Source organism: Rhagoletis zephyria, unplaced genomic scaffold (assembly GCF_001687245.7).
Source record: "Rhagoletis zephyria isolate East Lansing unplaced genomic scaffold, Rhagoletis_zephyria_1.1 Rzeph_scaffold_05228, whole genome shotgun sequence".
In the NCBI taxonomy this organism is placed as follows: domain Eukaryota; kingdom Metazoa; phylum Arthropoda; class Insecta; order Diptera; family Tephritidae; genus Rhagoletis; species Rhagoletis zephyria.
In genome coordinates, this window is record NW_016162311.1 from 22,038 (window position 1) to 30,065 (window position 8,028).

The window sequence follows — 8,028 nt, forward strand, 5'->3', positions numbered from 1 at the left end:
TGCGCTTTTTTGACCTGAGTTGCATTAAATAGTCTCTTAAAACTTGGTAGTATTAGTTGTTCAAATGGTAACATATATGCCCAAAAACTTGAAAAATATTAGATGATTGCTTTTTAAAAATGCTATTTATAAAATTTGGTTTTGATTGCGACATTAGAAATATTCAGATTATAAAAGTTTTTCACATATGTTTTAAGATTTTAAAGCTTTTAAAAAGTACGGTAGAATGCAACAATGTGCTTGAATTTGTTTGCTTCTTCGTCAGCTTATTCGTTTGCATACTAGAAAAATGGCGAACACCCATCAAAATACTGATTCAAAATACACATCTTTCACTGGACACACAAATGGGTGCGCGCAGCAAAATTCAGCCCTAATGGTAAGTTAATTTCATCGTGCGGCGATGACAAGTTAAGAATTTGCGATACATTTTCAGGCGAATGTATGCGAACGTTCACCGGGGGAAGAGGTATAGGACGACAGCTGGCATGGCATCCAGACGGCAATCTGGTGGCTTTAGCATTAAGATGTAACCGCGTTAAGATATTTGACAAAGCTGAAGGCGAGCTAATACCAGAGAACGTTTATAAATGAGAAGGCGCATTTTCTGTGTGAACTAATTGCTGCCAGAAATTTTGGGGTGCAGTCGGCCAAATATACCACTCGTCGACAAAGTGCACCACTCGACCGACGGTGTCGGCAGAGAAGTGTCGGCTGCCACCATACCAAAAATTTTTCCGTGCCACCACACTTTGAGCAAATTTACCATAGTTCAAAGCAAAATGAAAAAATAAGAACGAAAAAGGAAAGAGGAACAGAAATATAATAAGCACTAGGCAGAGGGGATGCTCGCGGAGGCAGGCGCGTGCTTGAGTCGGATCAAAACAAACTCTAAAATAAAAATGGAAGTCAGAACGACAAGTGTTGAGTAAGAAGCGGGAAACGGGGAAAGGAGCGGGCTTTTGTACATTTGCTTGCTTGCCGAAAATATGATATTTGCGTGAAATCGATTTGCTGATTGTTGCAAATTGATTTTTGCAAACATGTATGAATTTTTCTATTTCAGCTAAGTTGATAAGATTTTCTTTTTATAAAAACTATTTTATTAAAATTTATTTAAACATGTATGTATGTATATATTTACATTTATTTATTTATTGCTTTTATAATTTTATTTGATATTTTAATATAATTTAAAATTAAGCCAAATTCAGTTGTCATTGTTAAATACATATACATGTGGGGGCTGCCTTAATTAAACAATTAATTACACGCAACGAGTAGGGTTTAACAAAGTACATTTATTTACTGCTTGATGGCGTTCTTAAATTTATTACACGATACAATGATTTTTACAAGTCCGTCCGTTTCGTGTGGCGATATATTTGCGAGTGAGTTTCTCTTTTCGTTTCTTTGTCAATCGGTAGTTTTCAGTGTTGTCTTGTACGTTGAACAGTGTTGTATCTGTAAGTCATTGGTCAGGGTTGCTTAGTGGCATTTTGTGTTCGTCCATCAGTCCGATCCCACATTCGGCCATCCTGCGCGTTTATTCGGCCTCGAATACGGGATTCCACTTCTTCATGAATTCAGCAATTGTTATAGTGCGTCGGGGTCCTTCTTGCTCTCCGATCTTGGCGACCTCGTATCGACCATGCTCCATCTTCTTTGTTACCTTGTAGGGCCCGAAGAATTTTGCCTTTAGCTTTAGTCCGGCTCCGTACTGCGTCCTTTTGATGGCGACTAGGTCGTCGATCTCGTAATTGACCTCCGCTCTACGCCGCTCGTTAAACGTCTTTCGGTTTTCTTGTTGTATAACAGCAATATTGTTCTGCACTTCCTGACGCATCGCTTCTCTTTCGGCATCGAGTTCATCCACGGCTACATCTTCCAGCAGCTCTTGCAATGGGTGCACCCCTTTGATCCGCATTTCCAATCCTGTAAGGATCTTGAATGGAGAATGCTTGGTGATTCTTGGTGGTGTGCTATTCACCAACGGCTGTACCCGGTCCACGTGCTTATACCAGCTCTTGGGGTCCTCGCAACATAGCTTGGATATCATGGGTATGATGATCCGATGCATGCGTTCTACCTGCCCATTTCCTCTCGGAACACCCGTCGCTATTAGCAAATGTTGGATTTCCTCATTTTCGCAGTACTCCTTGAAGGCGCTGGAAGTAAAAGCCGCGCCTCTGTCAGTAATGACACGTCGTGGATTTCCAAATAGCGCTGCCTGCCTCCTCATGCAATCGACGACCGCCTCCGCACCAGTTGTTTTCGTTGGATACAGCCACACGAATTTGGAGAACGCGTCCACAACTACAAGAATGTAGTTGTATGCCTTCTTGGTTGACTCCAACGGTCCGACATGATCGAGGTGGAGCGTTCCCAGTGGTTTACTTTCCTTGTCGATGGGGTTTAAGAAGCCTTCCTTTTTGCCTGTCTTTGCCTCGTGGATGATGCACTCTACGCAGCTTCTGACAACCTTGGATACTTTTGAATGTAACGACGGAATGTAAAACGATTTTTCTATGGACTCTTGAGTTCTCTTGATGGAAAAATGACCTTGCTTGTGTGCTGTTCGGATTATCTCCTCCTCCATTAATGACGGAACGACGATCAACTCTTTGGTGGGATCCTTGTGCAACACATCCTGCTTCATATAGAAATCATCGTAGCTGTCTTTCTCCAGAACCTTGCATATAGCTCGGATCCAGTTATCTTGTTGCTGCGCCTGCTTCAGTCGATGAACAAGGGAGTCCTCCAGCATGAGGCACGATACCCTGCTTAAAGCGTCGACATGCCGCATCTTCGTTCCACGCCGGTGCTCGATCTCATAATCGAAGTCTTGCAAAAACATCGCCCAGCGGGATACTCTTAACGGAACGTCTCGCTTTTTCATGGTCATACTGAATGCATTACAGTCCGTTATGATTTTAAACTTGATCCCCATCAAGTAAACTCTCCATTTTTTTAAAGCTTCTATTATAGCGAGTACCTCGAGTTCGTACGAATGATACTTCTCTTCCGGGGGTTTAGTCCGGCGACTCATGTACTGCACGGGGTGGAATGATTGATCTTCGCTGTCCTTTTGTAATAACACAGCTCCATACCCGGACATGCAAGCATCTGTATGCACTTCAGTCGCTGCCTTACGATTGTACAACCTTAGGACGGGAGCATTCATCAGTGCGGCTTTCAATTGCTGGAATGTTACCAACTGCTCTTCTTTCAACTCGAACTTGGCCTCTTTTCTCAGTAAATCCGAGAGAGGTTTAGCGATTCTGGCGTATCCTTCGACGAACCTCCTGAAGTACGAGGTCAACCCCAAGAAACGCTGTAGAGCTTTCCGATCGTGCGGCAACGGGAAGTTCTTCATTGCTTTGGTTTTCGCCTCCGAAGGTTTTATTGAACCATTCTCGATGACGTATCCCAAAAAATCTACTTTACCCATTAGAAATTGGCATTTGCTCCATTTTATCTGCAAACCATACGCTGCAGCCTCGCGCAGGACTCGCCTCAACTTTGCCATGCCTTCGATATAATCCTTAGAGGGAATCACCAGATCGTCCATATACGCCACTACAATACCATCTTGTATGAGGTTTTGGAAAACGGCAAGAATAAATCTTGAGAATACCGCTGGCGAGTTTGATATGCCAAACGGTACGTATCGAAATTCGTACTGCCCGTTGTATGTTACGAATGCGGTGTATTTCCTGGAACTCGGCTCTACCGGAACATGGAAAAATCCGTTCTTCAAATCCAGTGTAGTGAATACCCGAGCGCCCTGCAAACGTTCAAACACGTCGTCCATTATCGCCATCGGGAAGTTATCACGCACTATCTTTGCGTTCAGTCGGCGATAATCGCAGCATAGACGTTTACCTCCATCCTTCTTCGAAACCAATACCACTGGAGACGCATACGCAGAAGTGCTAGGTTGGATAATGCCATCCTTCAGCCATTGCTTCACTTGCTCGTCTACTATTAGTCTATCTGCGTATGAAATTCGCCTTGGCCTGTCATATACCGGGAGGTCATCTGAAAGTAGAATTTTCATCTCTACTGGCGATTGGATACTCCTCGTTGGCTTGTATTCTGCCATCATACCACCAACCTCAGCTGCGTGTTCCCTACTTAGATGTGAAAGATCGACTACTTCCGCAGGCGATTCATCTATCGCTTCCGCCAGACATAAGTCTCTAAATTCTTCCGATAGTTCGGCCACTCTGTTCAAGTCCTCAACTTCCGGCTCTTCACCAACCACCGTGCACAAGGTCAAACTCTCATGGTTCGGCCTCATCTTCTCCTGCGACATCCTGTACCCTCTCGGTCCAGTGACTACGACAGCGCCCACGCTCTCATCGTATCCTACAGATGGTACCCTCTGTACTGGGATGTGCTCACAATTCTCCTTGGTCTTCTCTTTTCGTTTCCTTGAACCATCATGTGCCTCCTTCCTCGAGTTGCCGCCTGCTGCTCCAAGCTGTGCCGCACCAACGCGCGAGCTTGACTCTGCCTGTTCACCAAGTGCATGTTAGTTGCCCTGCTTCTTCTTCAGTGCCTCCTTTTGCCTAAACTCAGCACCGTCTTCCGTAACGATCAGGTCCACTTGTTTCAATACATCGTTCCCGATCACAAGCGCGAAATTGATGTCACATTCCTTGACTACGTGAAAGGTAATCTCTAGCTTGATGTTATCAATCACAATCTGTACTATGAAACTACCCAGTGTCGTGAGCTCGCTCGTTCCCATGCCGAGCAAACGCCGCCGCTCGGTGCTTAGGTCTACGTCCAACTGCAGCATCATCAGTGTGTCATAACGCAGCAGGCATAGATCGCAGCCAGTGTCAATCAGCGCCGAAACGGTTATACCATTGAAATTGATGTCCTTAAAGGTTAAGCTACTTCCTACTGTTGACTTGGTGGATCGTCCTTCATTGGTCATGGTGTTCATGCTATGCTCCTCCGGCTTTACGTTCTGTTTACAATCGGCCGCTCGATGGCCCTCCTTACCGCAGTTGAAACATGACGTGCGCTTCCGTGGGCAGTTCCTGGCGAAATGTGAAGAGTCACCACAAATGAAACACGCTCTTCCGGTCGTCCCTGAGCTCTGCAGAGCTTTGTTTAACGACGGCTTTGCATTGCTCGAGTTTGCGAATGATGACTGGCTGGATCGAATCCTTTCGTACACCTTAATTTGTTCTTTGAGGTCTGCAATGGTTCGTGACTTGTTTGACCTAGAATCGGGTATGCCCTCAATAAAGTACTCTATGATACTGGATTCGTCTAAACGGATAGGTTTGCTTATTTCCATTAGCACGTAGAGGTACTCACGAAGATCTTCCCCTTGACGCTTCCGACGATTACGCAAGGTGCGGTGCACCTCAATGGCTGATAGGGTTGTCCCGAACTCCTTACGCAGTGCCAGCTTTAATGAGCTCCAAATATTTATATTGCTTTGGCTACGTATGAAAATCTTGGCCCCACCCTTTAACAACTGCTTGGCATAAATAAATTTCTGGAGGTCATTCCACTGTACCGCTGTCGCGTTACCCTCAAAATCCTCGAGCCATTGTTCGAAGCTAATACGACCTGTGCCACTAAAGGAAGTCATGGAGTCTTCGACATCCCGGAGAGTAAAATTAGACTTCTCGACCCTAACATCACGCACGCTTTGAATACTTGCGGCATCATTGCCATCTGTCGAATCGCCGTCGCTCACGTTCAGGCCGAAGTGCTCCAGCAGTCTGTCCTGTAATGTCGCTTTCCGTCCGGTTGTCGAAAGTCCCAAATCGCCCAGTTTTTCTCTTAACCCGTCCACGGTCAAACTAAAAATTTCGTTGCGGTCCATGGTTTACAAAATAAAATATTTAAATTTATTCGGAAAATGCAAATTTTTGTGATATTTAAGGATATCGATATTTTAAACAAATAAAATGAAAGAAGTAAATTTACTTATTTATAGATATAGGATGACTACTACAAATTTCTTATTGGCCACACGTTTCGATTTATGCATTTATGTATGTTTGACAATAGTTCACTTTGTTTTCTTTTTCTTATTCTTGAAATCAGATTTTCTTTCTGGGAAATACTTTTCTTATGTTATAAGTTTCGCATACAAACAGAGCAACTAAGGATTACAACTGACATAACATAAAATTTACAACATATGCTCATCTGGTTCTCGTACACAAGGTATTTTTCGCATAAATTTCTTAGTGGGTATTAGTTCTTCTTCTCTAATGACCATTCGGTAGTTCACAACAACTCCAATAAATCAAAATCTCATACCTTTTATACTGCAAACACAGCTTTGCTTTTGCGTATTCGCCGCTTCACTCTTACGCCGCTGTTCAACCCGCTACTGCGCTGACTTCTGCTTTGCTGCTGCGCTCAACTAGTCTACTTCGCTGCTTACGTAACTGCTGCACTCGACTGAGCCTTTCGCTGTTGCTACTGCCGCGCTTTACTGCCTTGGCGGTTTAACGCTGCTGGTGCTTCACGCAGAAATCGACAACGCTGAACCTTCTGCTGCTTGACTGCGAAGCTCCAGAGACTGCGCACTTGATGTTTCACACAGAAACTGACGACTGTGCGTTTAGCGCTGCTTCACATAGAAGCCTACGACTGCGCGTTAAGTGCCGCTTCACTTAGTGATTCGCTGCACCTCTGCTGCGTTTGCCCACTGCGTCGACTGATCGGCGCTTCAAAGAATATAACGGCCAACGGTGCTTTGGATGATGTGACGCCCAACGGATTTGGACGGACTATAACGGCTAACGGTGCTTTTGGTTGCGTGATGCACTCTGGAACTGTACCGAATTTTGACTGACTATGCCGGCTATATAGTCTATTATCCCGCGACTAAAGAATTTTTCTCACATTTGCATGTTCGCAAATTTTGTTATTTTGCCTTAATACCGACTGAAGTATGCCTTGGCAGTCACTTTTCGATGCACGATGAGCGAGATTTTTGGCGAAACCAACTGTCCAACGCAGCCAAAGTAAAATGTTTTTCGCACAAAAGTCTAATTTGCTCTCTTAGTTCGCGTCTGTTTTAATAGGCGAAGGGATTTTTACACGATACCGATTCTGACACCACTGTGGGGGCTGCCTTAATTAAACAATTAATTACACGCAACGAGTAGGGTTTAACAAAGTACATTTATTTACTGCTTGATGGCGTTCTTAAATTTATTACACGATACAATGATTTTTACAAGTCCGTCCGTTTCGTGTGGCGATATATTTGCGAGTGAGTTTCTCTTTTCGTTTCTTTGTCAATCGGTAGTTTTCAGTGTTGTCTTGTACGTTGAACAGTGTTGTATCTGTAAGTCATTGGTCAGGGTTGCTTAGTGGCATTTTGTGTTCGTCCATCAGTCCGATCCCACATACATATTAATATAATAAAGAAATGTTAATAAAACCGACTTCTTTTTAATTTTGGAAAAATTTTTGATATGTTTTGATAGGGAATTTATATGCATACATTTTATAAATAAAAATCAATTTATAAAATAAACCCNTCAACATAAAATTAAAAAAGGAAAATTTAATTACATTAAAAAAATAAAAACAAAAAAATAATTCTCCAACTGGGATTTGATCCCCAGCAAAAATGCAACACGCGAAAATAATCTCGCGCCTCTAGTGCATCGGCCACACAACACATTGAAATCCGAGCGCTTAAGCAGTGTTTTACGATGTCGTTCAATTTCATGCGCAAGCTTGCGACGCTCAAACTTCGTGTAAANTTTGATCCCCAGCAAAAATGCAACACGCGAAAATAATCTCGCGCCTCTAGTGCATCGGCCACACAACACATTGAAATCCGAGCGCTTAAGCAGTGTTTTACGATGTCGTTCAATTTCATGCGCAAGCTTGCGACGCTCAAACTTCGTGTAAATGTGTGTGCAGAAAACCACCATCGTTTTGCCAAATTTTATTAGTTGATGAATAAATATTTTGATGTTTAATCAAGAAATTGAATATTATCTATCAACATTGAAGAAATATTAAATT